The sequence below is a fragment of the Protopterus annectens genome, chromosome 5.part0, assembly GCF_019279795.1.
Source record: "Protopterus annectens isolate FY-2018-M chromosome 5.part0, PAN1.0, whole genome shotgun sequence".
Lineage (NCBI taxonomy): Eukaryota > Metazoa > Chordata > Ceratodontiformes > Protopteridae > Protopterus > Protopterus annectens.
Genome location: NC_056735.1, coordinates 598,587,188 through 598,605,124, shown reverse-complemented (window position 1 = coordinate 598,605,124; position 17,937 = coordinate 598,587,188).

Genomic DNA, 17,937 nt, shown 5'->3' with positions numbered 1-17,937 from the left:
ATCCTTGTCCTCTCCCTTAACTCAGAATCAGTATCATTGTCCTAAAATCCTACACTATTGCCTTTGTTTTCTTACCCTACCCTTAGTCTCTCAACCACACAGTGGCATGGTTCTTGCTGACCAATGTTGTCATCAACTGGATATCCATGACCCCCTTTGCTTTGATTCAGATCACATCCATCAATCTATTCTTCATGATGCACCCCTGCACCATTTGGTATGAGGCCTCAGCCAACTCTTGCTCCAGCTTCTAAATCCTGGAACTTGCATTATATTAGTCTTGTCCCAGTCTGGTCCTGGCAGTTTCAGATCTTCAATGAATATTACTTTCTCCTCCTGCCCACTCTTCGATTTCTCCTCCAGACTCTCACCTTCCTCATTTAACTTATTAAATGGTACTTATGACTCCAGCTGTTTTTCCTTGATCATCCTAGTGATGTCTCCAGGCATCTAATATTCCTATTTATATGTACATTTACATTACTAACTGCAAACCCATGCTACATACACATTATTCAAGATTCTGTCACAAAGCTTACATGATGAGCAATGCAACTGCATTGGTACCTGACCTCTGTCTAGTGTAGCTAAGGAGATACTGAGTGTTATTCATATATTATTTATTTCTGCCATCATAATTATCATTCTTTGAATACCTCACAACACCAGCTAACACAGACAAAACTGCATAGCTTCATATGAAAGCTGACAGCTGGATGAATAAAATACAGCTGACAGGTTTTGTCAAAACATTACAAAAGTTACTTTTACTTTGTTTATTGTGACTTACAACATCCCCTTTTAGACCTAGAATCTACTGAGTGCCACCATAGTAAAGATCTGTTTGTGCTGAACACATTGCCATTTACACTTCTTCAGCAACACGTATGGTTCTAGATATGTGATCAGTTGTTTGATTTGTGAGTAAGTAACTTGAATTTGTCTGAAAACTCAGGATGCAGCCATTAAAAGTTATAGTGCAAACATGCAGAGCTCCACTGCAGGGAATGAGTTATTATATCTGTGGGATGATAGAGTGAGTCAGCCTACCAGAAATGGACATCTGCCGCTACCTTAACTGCCAGGGGATTTAATCTAAGTCTACTGCCATAGTTTGCTAATCCAGTGCCCAGTGCTGTCCCCTGAACTGGCATCTCTCAACTCTATGTTGAGGGGCAAAATTAAAAAAAAAAGTCAGTGGTCCATTCTCCAATGTTCTCCAATTCTTCTGTGTCAAAAAAGAAAGAAATCTTTTTTCTTCTCAAAAATATAGCAAACTGCTTACCACATCTTATGCTCCACATGAGGCGCTACTGTGTTTAAGCATTTTTACTATCATCATTCATGCTGGTAGTGCACTGCTGACCAAAAAGCATTTCCTAATCACACCACCTAACAACTTGTACCAGAGGCAGCTGCTCCCTTTGCCCCACCATTGCTATGCTACTCTGCCTAGGTTCTGATCCTTCCTGTTCCCCTGCACAACTTTTGATTTGACATGCTTCATTCTCTATGAGCTCACATCTGATACCCTCTCTTACTTGTTGCTCTGCCTCCATTTCTCCCTTTGGGGTCATTCCTAAACAAAGTGTACCCAGGCACTTTCATTTCCCTCCTCCCTCTTGTCATTGAGTCCTTATTTCTGTGACAGGAATAATGTCCACACACCACTTCTGCATCACTGCTTACAGTTCCCCTTTTTTCTCAGACATTCTGCTGACAAAGCATTTGCAATAACTTCAGTATATACATAATCAAATACCTTAAGAGACCTTGCTGCCCTGAACTGGGATCTGTGGTGCAAGAAGGGGTGTGCAATGCTTGGTGCACTTAAATAGTCTGCAGAATAAGGACTTAGTATGGTATGGCATTTAGAAATAGTGAAGAGATATGTGGACCATGTAATGCATAACCTTTTTCATGTGTGTGTATATGTGTATATATCCATATATATCTGCATCTATCCATCCACAACCACTTTTTCCATTTTTTGCACATGGGGTCAGGGTGTCATTTCAGCACTGACAATAATTTAGAGCCAATGTTCATAACATCGGGTGACTAGTCCTCCCACAGTTGTTCTTTCATACCATACTCGGGCGCGCGCACACACACACCCACACACACACACACACACACACACACACACACACACACACACACACACACACACACACACACACACACACACACTCACACCCACACCTATGAGCAATTTAGTGTGTCCAATCCACTACTGCATGCCTTTGGAATGTGTGAGGAATTGGGAGAACAAGAAGAAGAACCACACAAACACAGGGAGGACATGCAGACTCCACACAGAAGACACCCCAGCTGCACACATACTATGCACATACACACACACACACACACACACACACACACACACACACACACACACACACACACACACACATATATATATATATATTAATATATATATATATATATATATATATATATATATATGGGTCTACTTCACATGGTCGACAGTTCATTTGATCGACATTCATTTGATCGACAATTCATTTGATCAACAAGCAGTTTTATGTGCCCCCCACACCCCCCCACTAACTATATATATCAACTCCAGGGTTGCACAACATTGGGGAGGGGGGTAAATCTGCCTGTCGACCATATGAATTGTCGACCAAATAACTGTCAATCAAATGAACTGTTGACCATGTGAAGGGGATCCATATATATATATATATATATATATATATATATATATATATATATATATTTGTGGGTCTACCTGATAACACCGACATGCAAAACACCGACAACGAAATAACCGACATGACAAAACCGAAAGTTCAAAAACACGAAACTTCACATGCCCAACAAACCACAATCCCGACAATCATCAAAACAAATACCTTTCCCAAAAAACCCACACACAACACAAGCACACCAAAAACCTTACAAACCTGCACTAAACCTTACATACACAACTATCTATGCACTAACCTTAACGCAAACCCTAACCCTAAGGTCCGTCACAATCGCACACTTACCTTACCCGCACCCTAACGCTAACTCACTTAATCCACTCCTAACCCTTAAGTCTGTCACTATCGCACACTTACCTTACCCACACCCTAACCCTAACTCACTTAATCTGCCCCTAACCCTCAAGTCCGTCACTGTTGTACACTTACCTGCACCCTAACCCTAACTCACTTAACCCGCCCCTAAACCTAAAGTCCGTCACTATCGCACACTTACCTGACCTGCACCCTACCCTAACATCCGTCACTGTCACACACTTACCTTACCCACACCCTGACCCTAACGTCCGTCCATATGGCACACTTACCTTAACATGTCAGTGTTCTCAGCGTCGGGATTCTCAACTTTCCATCTTCTCCCTTGTAGATCTGCCAGTGTCATTGTTCTCATCGACATTGTGGACTTTCAGCATTTTCAGGTAGACCCGTATATATATATATATATATATATATATATATATATATATATGAATATGTCTGTGTGTGTGTGTGTGTGTGTGTGTGTGTGTGTGTGTGTGTGTGTGCATGCGCACGTGTGCGTGTGGCAGATACAGATATAGACATTGATACAGATAGATAAACATCTATATTTATATCTGTCTATATAAACTGACTGTACAGTTCATTTTAAAAGCTGGGTAGTATAAAGATTTTATTTATTTATTTATTTATTTAACATTTGTTGACTGGGAAAGTCCGACTAGGTTCCACAGATCCTGTTTTCAGCGGAGGCCCGGGGAGAAATGCTCCAGAAGCATGTCTTTAGAATAATAGAGATATTATGTTCTTGTGCACTGCATGGTTCAGTAAAAGGATAACATGCATGAAAGTGCAAATAACGCATTGCACACCTGACTGTTTCAAGTTATAAAGAAGTAAAATAGACCAAATTCTCCACTAGTACCAAAACAGGAAACTTTCCTTCTCATAATGTCATTTTTGGACCTTTTTAAATGCCAAACAAAAAAGTAAAAATAAAAAAGATGAAAATGAAGGTGGCTTTGCTAAATTCGAGAATTTTCTCTGTTGATATCTGTACCATTAATTAAACCTGGTTTAACAATCTAAAATGAATATCACAAATTCCAAAGAAAGCATCCTGTCACTATTGAAGATCCAATGTCTTAGCTAATGGTGTCTCAATATTTATTAAAGAGCACATAAACGCTAAAGCTAAACAGCTCAGGACTATGCCCTCTTCATACCATAATTAATATCAGTGGTACTAATTCTAGAGGATTATGATTAGGTCTCTGATCATAACCAAGTTATTATTTGTTCAAGAGACAGATGCCATGAAATCCATTCTAGAGGTGAGTCTTGGAATCCATGTTGAGAATACATAATAAAGGGTTATGTTCAGTGAGACCCAATCTTAATACTAGTGCATGAGCTTTATCTGCTCCACGAGCTGCAGGAAAAAAAAAGAAGTGTAAGAGCAGAAAGTGTTTTATGGCTTTAAAAGTCTTTGAAAATTAGTGAAACACTTTGGTGCTGTCAAAAATATAGTAAGCGTCCTTCTGTAGAACAAAATGCTTTAAAAAATGTTAGAAACTATTTTGCCACACATTTTGTTATAACTGTGGCAGACTGAAATTCTATCAAATTTTAAAAGTTGTTTTACTCTATCTGTCTCTGTTCTTTGCTGGCTGGCACTGTCCTCTGTTTTTGCTTAGCACGAGACCTGATGTTAACAGTGCTTAGGAGCACTTAAGAAAAAACTTGATGTCAGAAAGGTGCTTAACAAGCTTGTGTTTTTCCAAATATGGAACATAATCATAGCAATCTATGCACTACATAATCTTACAGTACTCTGCCATACAGGCTATACTGTCTATGTAACATTGGGATTTCATAGCTTTTTTTTCAGAATATTACAAAAGAACAATGAAAATACAATTTTAAAGGTAATTTTAACTAACCAAACAATTTTGGAGAACACAGCATGATTCTGCTAGGCTGGCAATATTATATATATATATATATATATATATATATATATATATATATATATATATATATATATATATATATATATATCGGTTGGGGTGCCTTCTGTGCGGAGTCTGCATGTCCTCCCTGTGGTCGCGTGAGTTTGCTCCGGTTTCATCCCACATCCCAAAGACATGCTGTAGGTGGATTGGACACTCTAAATTGGACCTAGGCGTGTGTGTGTGTGTGTGCCTTCTGTAGAAGGTTGGGTGCCAGGCTAGCAACTTGATACCCTAAAACTCCACTGCCAATCATGAGCAGACAGATGATCTGCTGTGGTGACCTCTAACCAGGAAATGTTGAAAGAAGAAGAAAATTCTGCTGACAAACGTAGGAGCTTTCTGCTCTCCACCCATGGTTAAACCCTCTTTAGTTAACACGGATGATTCATCTTTAACCTGCAGTAAAATCAATCTAACTTATACATAAACTATCTTCCCTAGACTTTACCAATGGAATCTATGATATAATAAATGCCATCTTTTAGAAAAGAGACAGGGCTACTATACTCAGTGCCCATATGAATTTGATCGGTATACTTACAGTGAGCACTGTGGTATTATTGCCTTCTTCATTCATGAACATATGTTGGCAAGGCCTAAGTATATTAGTAATTTCAACAAAAATATTCTTTTTGCTGGAAGCACAAACTAGTAGAATATACAAAAGAAAAAGGAGGCCTATATGACATCTAAAATTACGTTAGCCATAAAAAAACAAGTGCAGATGAAACAAGGCACAGAAACTACTTATTCTTCTTAATACGTGTTCCAGATTCCACCATGAAATCTGTATAATCTCAGAGGCTGAAAGCAATAATGACATTCCTTAACTTACATCAGAAAATTGAAAGGCAAAAATATGAACGTAATGTGTTATTAGTAAACAATGATCGTTCATCCACAGGTTACAGCAAATGTGCTTGTAGAAAAATGTTGTGCAGACTGAAATTAAGCAAGATACATGTTAGACAATTAAACAGACAAGGAGAGACATCCCTTAAATAACAACAAGCATGATAACTGTAACCCAAGTACAATTAAAAACTTTTGTTACATGGGTTCATATGACATACCTGGTGTTTCATTTACAGAAGAGATTCAAATGCCTATAGACCATGCTAAGCAAAATTTTAGCATACAAGTGCATTCCTGAGCTTTGGTGATAAGACTGTAGTTTTGCTATTTCACTGCCTTAGGTCATATGAGATGTAAACAGTTGAAGATTTATCAGTCTAACTTATATTCCATGTAAGATCATGAAGTCATAAATGAGATGATCCAAAATGACATAGGAGACCTAATTCTATGAGATATGGAATGGTATTGTCTTATTAAGGGAAGATGGGAGCTGAGTAGTTCAGATTAAGATCAGCATGCAGTAGACTTGATCTGATACTTGCCTGAGACAGATAATGTAGAAGAGGCTATTTTTGAATGGGTTCAACTGGGCATTCCTAGACTTGGAGAAAATAACATGAAAAGATCCCAAGAAGCTGATTTCAGCAATTCTTTGATGGTTTTACAATGGTATGAAAACCCAGGACCATTGGTAGAATTAATGCAGACTATGTACAAGGACCAATGGCACAAGTAAGGACACAGTTCAGACTCATAGAGCGGTTCTTAATGGGAGTTGGTATGCATCAGGGTTCATCCATGAAACCAGTCAAGTTCTTACTGGTGATCATTACCTTCAGTCTCTTAGTGCAAGAAATCTGGACAAAGCCAAAGATGATGGAGTGACAAAGGGCCAAAAATTGGGACAATTTTTAAATATTGCTCTGATAAACTTAGAAAGTCATTAGAATAACAGATTTGCATTAGCATGTATTTTCTGAAGGATATGAAGGTTGAAACTGAAATGTCTGTCACTATTTGATGATTTCTGTCCTTAATGATTTGCCAGAAAACCACAAATTTTATGAGGAACAGATCAAAAATATGAGGGGGAAATCTGGACATGCTGTAAAAATATGGACAGCTGAGAGGTATGCTGGTGATGGACTATGCCAACAAACAGGTTTGAGGGACAGATCATCAAAGCAGCTGCATGCAGAAGGTGTAGCACTACAAGCAGAATTTGAACATGAACTTCAGCAAATAATAGGAGAACAGAATACAAAACTTAAAGCATTTGAATGAAGCCAAGTACAAGCAAGTCAGTTGTCTTGGCAGCAAATGAAGGAAATTAAAAAAGCTGAAAACTGAGATTAAAGGGAAAATAGTGGAGCAGGTTAACTGCTTAAAGTATCTAGGAGGTGTGGTTGATGAGAATGGAAGTCTGAATGAGGAAGTCAATGCTAGAGTCAGAAGTTCTACTGTCTACTGGCACAAAATGTCAGGGAAGTGTATGACAGAAAAATGCCAATGAAGCTGAAGAGAAAAGTGTACAAAATAGTGGTGTAACCAGTGCTTCTGTATGGACAAAAACCTGGGCAGTGAAGGCAAAGGAACTGAAGAGACTTGAAGTGATACAGAAGATGTACCTTAGATAGTTAGTAGGATGCATACTTTGGACAGATGAAGAAATGAAGACATCAGAGCTCAAGCCAAGGTAACCCCGGTTATAGAGAAGGTCATGCAGAACAGATTACAGTTGTTTGGCCACGTGAACAATCAGAAGACAATTTTGTAAAGAAGATTTGGGAGAAGCAGGAGAAAGGTGAGTCAAGATGAGAACATCCAGCCAAGAGATGGTTGGGTTGTGTGAGAGAAGATCTACAAAGTTCATGCATGACTGTAGAAAAAGGTAAGACAGTGACTCTGAATCAAGAGATCTGGTGACAGTTGACACGATAACTCTGAATCAAGAGATTTGGTGACAGTTGACTTGATACCCTCAACCTGATGTAGAAATGAGAAAAGGACTGATGAAAATGATTACAATTTGGCTTCTAAACCTTGTGAAGAGGTATCAGCAGCACTTGATGAAAAAAATACAGTGCCTGCCTTTTATCTTGACCTCGATAAACCATTCAATACTATTTTGGATAAAGCAATTACAGACAAATTAAAAGCATTACATGCAAATGTATTTGCATCCAGTGAATGCAAAGCAAAATATTACAGTGAGAATTATAATATATATGCCAAAGGAGCTTACCAATTGCATCTCACAGGGATCTATACTGGAGCCACTTCTTGGGCATTGGGATTCTTTTCCATTATAAAAGGGGGACTACACTTTGGATAGCCAAATATGCTGATGACTGCAAACTGAGTAACAATAAAAAAGTCAAATGTCATCTGCTCTAAAAAAGTACACACCTGGTACAATAATAATGACCTCACCTTTAATGTCAGTAAATGCAACATAATGAGACTTGCTGAAAAGGACATAAATACAAAATAAATATTAAAATTATAAAGACAAACACCATCATTAAAGATCTAGGGAGAATAGTAAACAATCTGAATTTTCATGAGTGTGGAATCAAACAAGTCAGAAAAGCATATTGTATGGCACAGTGGTGCAGCCGTAGCATTGTCGCCTCACAGCAAGTGGTTCTCTTCGATTTTCAGCAGGGGTGCCTACTGTGTTGAGTCTGCATGCCCTCCCTGCATTCGTGTGGGTTTCATCTGGGTGCTCTAGTTTCCTCCCACATTACAAATACATGTCTGGAATGTTTCTCCTTCGGCCTCCATTGAAAATTGGCTTCGTTCCAAGTTGGACTTTTCCAGTAAATATTATTTAGGTATATAATTCATCTTAGTCAATTCACAGACATCATGGTACTATGCCATACCTCAATGACATGATCCATTACTAAATACAATATTACATACTGTAGCCCTCCAGTCACCTGAAACAAAGTGAAAGGGTGCAATGATTCCTAACTAGAAAATTAATCTTGAAAACTTGAACTACTTAGAAAGGATATACTTTTTTTCTTACAGGACACTCAGAGTTGACATTTGCCTTTTCTGTAAGGCAATCACTGATACAGTTCTAGCTAAAATATATATTTATATATAAAATATATATTTAAAAAGCTATGCTTGGATTATATTGCTGGTGAGCTACCACCAGATCAGGGAACCTGATACAAAAAAATGCAATGCACTGCAGTAACAAGTATCACACTCACCTTTGGTGCTGTAAGATCTGTAAGTTGTGAGTTTTATTCCCACTCCAGGTGATTGGACAGCACACATTGCAATGCAGCTTTAGGGGTGTTGCACTCGTGTGTGTGTGTGTGTGTGTGTGTGTGTGTGTGTGTGTGTGTGTGTGTGTGTGCGTGTGCGTGTGCGTGTGTGTGTGTGTGTGTGTGTGTGTGTGTGTGTGTGTGTGTGTGTGTGTGATCCTTTGGATAAGATATTAAACAAATGTCCCATATACCTGAGTTGGTGGTAGCTTGGGTGGATGTAAAAGAAATCATGGCACCTATCAGAAGAGTGGGGCCAGATTTCCCCTGGTACTATAAATACCACCTTGGGTCTCCCATGAAAAAAGGCCACTAGCTTAATGAGACAAACCCAGTCAACAAATGGTAAGTAAGTAAGTAAGTAAGTAAGTAAATAAATAAATAAATAAATAAATGTCAATAAATAACCAATAATAGAAAAATGCATAACCGATGGATTACACAGCAGTTTTCAAGATGATGGAATAAGATTCCCATTGCACACTTAACAGTTAGTTATTAATTTCCCCTCAAACATAATCATTAATGTTTCCCCAGTAGCATGGATGTTATAGGACTGCAGTGTATTTACTCCTTTATACAGATTGTGTTATCGTCCATCATCCACATTTATAGGTCATAGTTGTCTCTGTAGTGACCCTCTGAACATCACCCACCATCCACATGCAAGCAGGGAGATTACCAAGCCTTTTTTCTGTATCATACATGATATCCACTTTGCCACCATACAGCCTTGTGTTAACATGACAGGAGGAAACATTCTAGTTTTGGCTAATTATTAATTGCTTGTTATAAATTGGAAATATGAAAATGTAGTTGCATATTATAAATTCTGTGATCATAAATATAGGGGCGAATTTAATAAAGCCTGCATGGTCTTATTTACCATGTAGGCATTGTGCCATGGTGCTTACACAAAACTAAGAATATTTGCGATCCATTATGCACTGCTGGGGGGGGCTGCATGTACGCACCAACACTAGAAGTTCCGTGGCATGTAAATCACCTCATAAGTAGGTGAATCTCATAGAAATGAGGCAAGTAGAGTGATCCAGCAAGCAGATAGGCAGCCCTGCAGACCCCATGTCAGTGTCCATAGTGTACATGGAAAAATTCCATGTACAGGACTGTGAAAAGACAAATGGGGTAGTAAAAATATAGGTAGATGGAAAGAAATGGCTTAGCACACACAGATATGAGTGACGCTATCCTCTGCGTGTCTCAAAAGTTATAGTAAACATATTAAAATATTTTTTTTTAATCATCTGGGAATATCTGTGCACTGTGCCACAGTGTTCAAACATACCTTACATAAAAAAAATGTGGAAAAGTCAAAGTTAATATCATGAGACAGAAATGTATTACAGGACTCTGTGTGTAGTATTTACAATGGTGCATTGATGATGTTGCTACTGAGGTAGGGCTTGGAAGGGTATAGTTTGCAGGTTGTGAGCACGGATCCCTATGCAAATGAGGTGGAGTTACTAACTAGCATAATGGGGTAATTGTGTCTGCAGATCCCCTTCGTGTAAGCAGAGAACCATGTTGGTGTCCACAGAGGAGGTAGTTGACATCAGTAGATGGTGTGTCCACTAACGTCTGAGTTGATTGGAGCACAGCTGCTCATGTTTGCATGATGCGCCACCATACTGAGCATACAAGTCTCGGTGGGGGGGGGTGCACTGACTTCTAAGCTTTGTTTGTCTATGAGGTGCATGTCTCTGTGTGTTTGCATTATGCACCACTGTGCTGAACGTACAAGTCTGGGGGGGTGTTCAGTGACTTATAAGTTCGTTTACTTATGGGGAAAGTGTTTGCTTACCATGCCACATTGCTGAGAGTATCTGAAAGGCCAATGATGTATTAATTACTGTTGATCCTTGTTTAACTTAAACTAAGGCCATTAAATGAAGTAAATTATATACTAGGCAGGCACAATGCATCATGGGTAGCCAATCACGCAGGCAATACTTGGCAGAGCACTATAAGGTATGCATACACCCTGCAATCTGATTTTCCCCCATACTCTGCACCAGTGGAGTACAGACTTCAAAATTTTAAGTGAAAGAATGCTATGGGCTGCTACAGGTCTGCTACATCTGTATGTGCTAGATGCTGAAGGCAATGCTACTACTGACAATAGGCCCAGGCTGAGAAGAAGAATAGTGTTCAGGCCCAGGGTAACCTTGCAGGAGCTACATGAGATGGAAATTGTAGAGGGCTACAGGTTGGATATGGACATACTACAAGAATGCACCGAGCTCTGGTGCCCTCAAGCCAGACCCAGACCCAGACCCAGAGCCAACAGAGCGGAACCAATCCCAATGGAAAGAAAGGTATGTGTAGCCCTTAGGATAATAGCCACAGGAACCTTCCAAATACCAACTGGGGACATGATGGGGGTCTCACAGGCGTCAGCATCCAGGGTATTCCACCAGTTCCTGGATGCCATGCTACCACATGCCAGTGAGCACATTTAAATTTCCCTCACCCCTGAGGCAAGGGCCAGCAATATGCAACACTTCTACCATGTAGCACACTACACTAAGGTACTGGATGCCGTAGATTGCACTCATGTACACATTAAGGCACCGTTTTGTGAGGAGGGTAGAATGTATGTCAACCACAAGGGGTACCACTCCATCAACTGCCAGGTCATGTGCAATGCCCAGGGCATTTATGTTAGCATTTAAGTTAGCATGAATGTGTGTGCTGCCAGCCCTAGCAGCTATCAAGACTCCCATATCTGGCATGCATTACAGCTGTACCAGATGTTTGTCAAGGGGACATCCCACATGGCCATTTAGTGGGGGACTCGAACCATGGATGATGACACCCATCAGAAATGCACACACACCCACAGAAGAATGCTATTATGAGGCAAACGCACAAACTAGGAACATCTTAGAGCACAGGGGTCCAGGGAAGTAATATTGTGTGAAGAAATAGCCAGGTAATTGTTATGGCTAGGCTTGTATAGGCCCTAGGGCGGATAGACTAGTACCAACCTATGAACCTATAAATCTATGTGTTTGGGTTGCTGAAATCATGATTCTGGTGCCTTGATATGTCTGTTGGAGCCCTACAGTACTCTCCAGCCACATGTGCACATATGTTCACAGTATGTGCCATGCTACACAATATAATCCTGCAGAAACAGCTGTAGCAGGATCAGCAAAAGGAATGGATACACAGCCACCCAGCAGTGTGCAGGTCACCACAGCCACACTCAGAGGAGGACTTGGAGGAGCAACTCCCTTATGATGTCCCTGTAGACAGACGTAGGCATCCCCAGTACACCCTGGCATTGGTATGAGACAATGCATAACACATTCACTGACAACCTAGGGCCCTAGGGACAAACACCTTACTCCTACTCACACACATATATTAAAGTAGCTGATACCAGCCAACCCACACAACCTGTATCTATCCATGTATTGGCTGTGTACTGCTTGCATCACAGAGAGTCAGCCCAGAACTACAGTTCTGTCAACTACTGCATTCTGAAGGTAAGTATCTAACCTACACACTAATTGTAAGAATTACTATAAAAAGGTATCGTATATATGGATCTGCTGCTGTTATGCAAGTAAATATAGTGGGCTATCTGATCAGATTTAGCATCCACATAGGACTACAGACACCCAGGCCAGTAGTATGTGTTCCTTAATATTCTCTAGGCCTCATGGTTGGAATACTCATGACATCAGGCAAGGGAGATGTTAAACAGTGGGCACTCATGATATTTGGCCTACCTAAGCTGATTATGTGCTGTTGTTCCCCAACCCCCAACACAGCAGTGTACCCATATAACTGGTTTAACAGAAAATCAGCTATGTTGTCTCAGTGGACCAGGCAATCTCAGGAGTGTGAAATAGATATCACCCACACATTTTATGCCTCGCTTCACTCAGGATAACAATGTACATATATATGCTGTTGATTGTGTGAAGAATGACTCCTCTCTGTCTAGTGACCTGTGTGGCTCAGTAGACTAAGGAAGCTTGCATGGGTGATGGTGTTAATGGTTCTAGTCTGGAATTACTCACATCTTTTGCATGTGAGGTAGTACTATGTTGGTGTTTGCACAGAATGTCATACCTGTCAACCTCTTATTGCAAGAAATCTTATTGCAAGAAATCTGGGCAAACCTAACACAGGGCAGATTTTAAAGATTAGCCACATAAAACTAGACATTCGCTGGAATTAAAGGTATCGCATTATTACATATGTTCTGAAGGATACAAATTCTGAAATACAAATATTTGTCTGTAGTTAGTAGAATGTAATGACATCAGCATTCAATAAATCATCACAAGACTGCAAATGTATGAGGAATAGACCAAATGTATGATGCAAAACTCTGGACATTCTGTGAAAAGCAGGAGAGTTGAGAGGTATGCAGACTGTCAGTCTGTTAGTAGTGTAACATTACCAACATCAGTTTATACATACAGACATATACATATACCTGTCTATATTAGAATGCCAAAACCTCATTTCCCCGAATCCCGAAAGGTAGACACATACACAGCGAACTGCAAGAACACCGAACGTCCTTAAGCTCGAAATTCAAAATATCGAATTGCCATAGTTGGCCAACTCCACCGCCTGCTGTGTACTGCCTACCCAAACAAAATAAATATGAATGTATTACTATATATGCACTTACCTTAACCTGCACCCTAACCCTAAGGTCAGTAACTATTGCAGATTTACTTTACGGAGCTATACCGGATAAGGGAATTTCCTACTGACGTTTTAGCTCACTCACTTTGAATTTCGTGCTTAAGGATGTTAGGTGCTCATGTGGTTTGCTGTTTATGTATCGGCATTTCAGGATTTGCATAAGTAAGGTTTCATCATTCTAATATAGAACCACATATACATATGTGGCCATGTTTGTGTGTGAGGCTGTTACAGCATTATAGAACACATTATGGAGCCATAGGACAAGTAAACTTAAGCAGCATAATAGCCATACAGCCTCACAATCAGAGACATCTGTATACCCCTCGGTACATTATGAGCACATATTGACCCAGTCCAAGAGGGACTAAGGCCAATGCTGTGTGTTGAGGTGATGTTCACCCAGCCAGTCAAACAGATGGCATGTGCTGAGGTGCACTGAGGAGCTCTGTGTGCCATTAGGAAGTGTCTGTTTCAAGGGTGTGTATATGTCTGCTAGACAAATGTCTCCCACAAGCATGCAGTTCTAACATGAAATCATAGGTTAATGTTCATACAGTGTGTCATCTATCTACTGTGCTCCCTACAGATAGGCAGCATATGCACTTCAGCAGTCACACCTTGCCCTGAATACAAGGCACATATCACCTCTGAGTAGTTTACATGCCACAGGTGGCAATGAAACTCATTGCAGATGATTGGCAGTGAGCACATACTGAAGATGAGAGGTGGCCTTGTGAGGGACAATGCTACTGAGTGCAAGTGACAGTACAGCATGGTAAGGTACGTGAAAAAATGGCCATTGTACTCAGATATTGTCATGCTGAGAGAAGAGTATGTGGAGGTTATGAGTTTGCCACCTATTGGTGATTGTGGCCTCAGCTATGCCATATGATTCCTGCCACAGCACTGTAGAGACATGGTGATTTGAGGCACATTTTGTGTAAACCTGTGTGGCCAGGTCTGTGTGCCCACTTCCCAACCTTGAGTATGGACATCACATGTTGGGACTGATGTATTACTAACTGGGGACATAGCTCTTCCTGATGGAAATTATACTACATATATATTCACCCAGTGTTTATGGCCATTATATGTCACCAGCCATGTGTTTGCAATACCCTCTTGCAGGATACTGACATAATACAGAGACTCGTATGAGTGCTCACAATTAGCAGGGAGCAGCCACCATTGTTAGCCACAGTCATGCAGTACTCACATGTACTGTGGTGACATGCAGTCCAAGCAGTAGAGGACCCAAGACTGCACCCCTTTGAGCACTGCTGCTTACAGATCAGCTATTGTGTCTCTCTATTTAGCATGTCTGCCATCAATGGGCCATGTAGTGACCCCTAAAATGACAGTATCATGGATACCTAAGTGGGTGATTTGTGCATGTTGCCTGAACAGGTGGTATAGTCAGATTGCTTGGTTCAGTATGGGGGTTGTACGGACTGATGTACCTTCACCCATATCCCTGCTGCCTGCCTCAGAAATGTCCACCACATGTAACAGCCATGCACCCCCTGTCACACATCCAAAGTATGCACACTCAACCATGTTTACACCATATATATGTGTGTTGATCAGCTCCATGATGATCACCTTTATGGGCATACAGATATGGATATTTACACAAAGTGTTGTGTAGTTATGTTGGTCAGTGGATGCATCACCTCTGTGCAAGGGTAGAACAGGTGCCGTAGTCCACTCAGCTGGTGTGCAGACAGTGGTGTCAGTATTAATGCAAGGGCTTCCCAATGGAGTGAGTAACCCTTGTCAGATCACAGGTGGGATTCAGCCTGGAATGTTAGCCTGTGCAATACATGCTTCATTGTGAGGCTAGTAGTTACGAACTGCTCTGTCAATATGGTGTTATGCGGCAAGTTGTAGGAATCTCATGTGTCATATGTGGTGGGGACTAGGGAGTGTACATGATGCAGACATTGTGGTAGTAAAGGTTAGCTAGGAGTACAGACCCGTCATATGTGACATCATAATGTCTGTGGTCAGCGACTATCTGGGCCTGCCCTTTGAGGTTACACATGTAACTACTCTGTGTGTCCTGGTCCTGGGTCATGTGAGTGACAACAGGTGTCACTTACCATGTCTACACAACATCACAACAACACTATGTGCTGCTGTTACTTGAGGAGTTTGTGGAACCATGTTAGGGGGCACCCCCACCCCAACTGCCACACAGCAATGTCCACCTGTTATTGCACAGCCTGCTAATGGCACTTGTCCACCAGTCAAGTGTGGTGAGCCATGACAAGCCTGTGTCCCTCATGTCCTGTACAGCCAAGTTCATGCAGTATTATGCTGATGACAAAATGCATGGGTGTAGAGCTCTGCAGGCATGCCTGTCCCATCTGAAGGGGGAGGTGCAGTCACACTATGGCAAGCATCCCACAGGAGGTAATAAATGGCTTTCTGGACATATATGTCTGTATTGCCTGTGAGGGGGTATGTACTGGTAGTTCTAAGGATGCTGTCATGTGGCCAGATAGCACCAGGGAGGCCATCACATTGTGGGGGCTGTAGTGGTCACCCATATTACTACACACTTGATGCTATATGTTGGTTCCCCATGTGGGGATGTCACGGTACCCCACCAGGGCAGTGTAGGTAAGGAACTGGACCATGCTTTGGACAAGGGAGCCGGAGCATGGGTAGGCAACACAGTATGTACATATTACACTTCCATAACTCCTTTGTCTGTGGTCTGTACATACATATTGCATGACTCTCTTCTTACAACATGATGGAAGTAACTGCAATACTTAATTGCACAGAGGACCACTAGCATGTAGTGCCAAGTGGTGTCCCCAGATCTCTGAGGCATGTCACTTGAAAAGCCATGATAGGGGTTAGCATGGATGCCAGCACTAACACTGTCATACACCTACTGACACTGGGCCAGCACTGTTAATGTTGCTCAATGCCAGATCATGCCTACTGACTGTGACCGGCAGAGTCCTATGACTGTTAAATTATGCGATCGATGTTGGACAGCAGTCTCAACCCACCATCCTTGGCCTGATAAGTTTTATGTGTATATTAGGGCAGCAGGCCATGCTGGAAACTGTGTACATCATGTTCAGAGTGGTATGTCAGCTGGTGTATATGCATGTGTCTGAGAATCATACCCTGGGAACATAGCATTGGGAGACATACGCTGAACTGATGCCACTCACCAGTGGGATTAGTCATCCACCATTAATGTTGTTCCCCTTCTAGGAGTTCCGTCCCTGCAGTTACAGCCAATGTCAGTGATCTCTGACTGGTACAGTAGCAGGTAGTTGCATATTGGGAGCTGTCACTGATTCCCACATAGACCCAACAGTTATCCAGGATGGCCTATGACACAGTCAGTTGTTGTCTGAGCCACTGACACAGATGACATGGCAACCACTGCATGATACTACCCTGTGGGATATCATACACCCCAGCACAATATTGTAGTGTCCACACACCGCAAACACTTGAGCCATTACACACAAAGGTATGGACACACTTTACTGATGTGGGGATGCATTCACTGTTGTACCACCTATACCTTGAAGTTTTGGATGTAAATTTCAGACTGTCACTGCAATACTGAATGCGGCAGCCAGCACACCTATCATTGTGTGCAGTGGTACCCTTGCCATGTCACCACATAGGCATATCGTACAACTGTAGCAGCCACACAGGATCCATGGTACACCAATGCACAGTGTAGATAATACATCTTATGGAGTCCATGTCTCTCTCAAGACCACACAGGACCATGAGTCCAAGGCCTGCCATGTCATGGTGTGGACAGCACATTCCCCTCTGTAGTGCTGGGTACACTGCAACTATGGGAGCAAAACTGTGCATGGCCATGTGGACTCTCAGCAGATGATGTTGCTGACCTACATCCATGGGGTCCGACACCCTACTCCAACCACACATTCCAGCACAGGCAATGTGTGGTCCTAGGCAGATACTTTCTCAGCCCACCATCTGTCCACTGCATCAGTGAACTGATCCAGGGAGTCCCCAGTGCAGTGAAGGCAGTCACGGATGTCAGACTGTGCTACATCTATAAGCCTAAGCATATGCCTG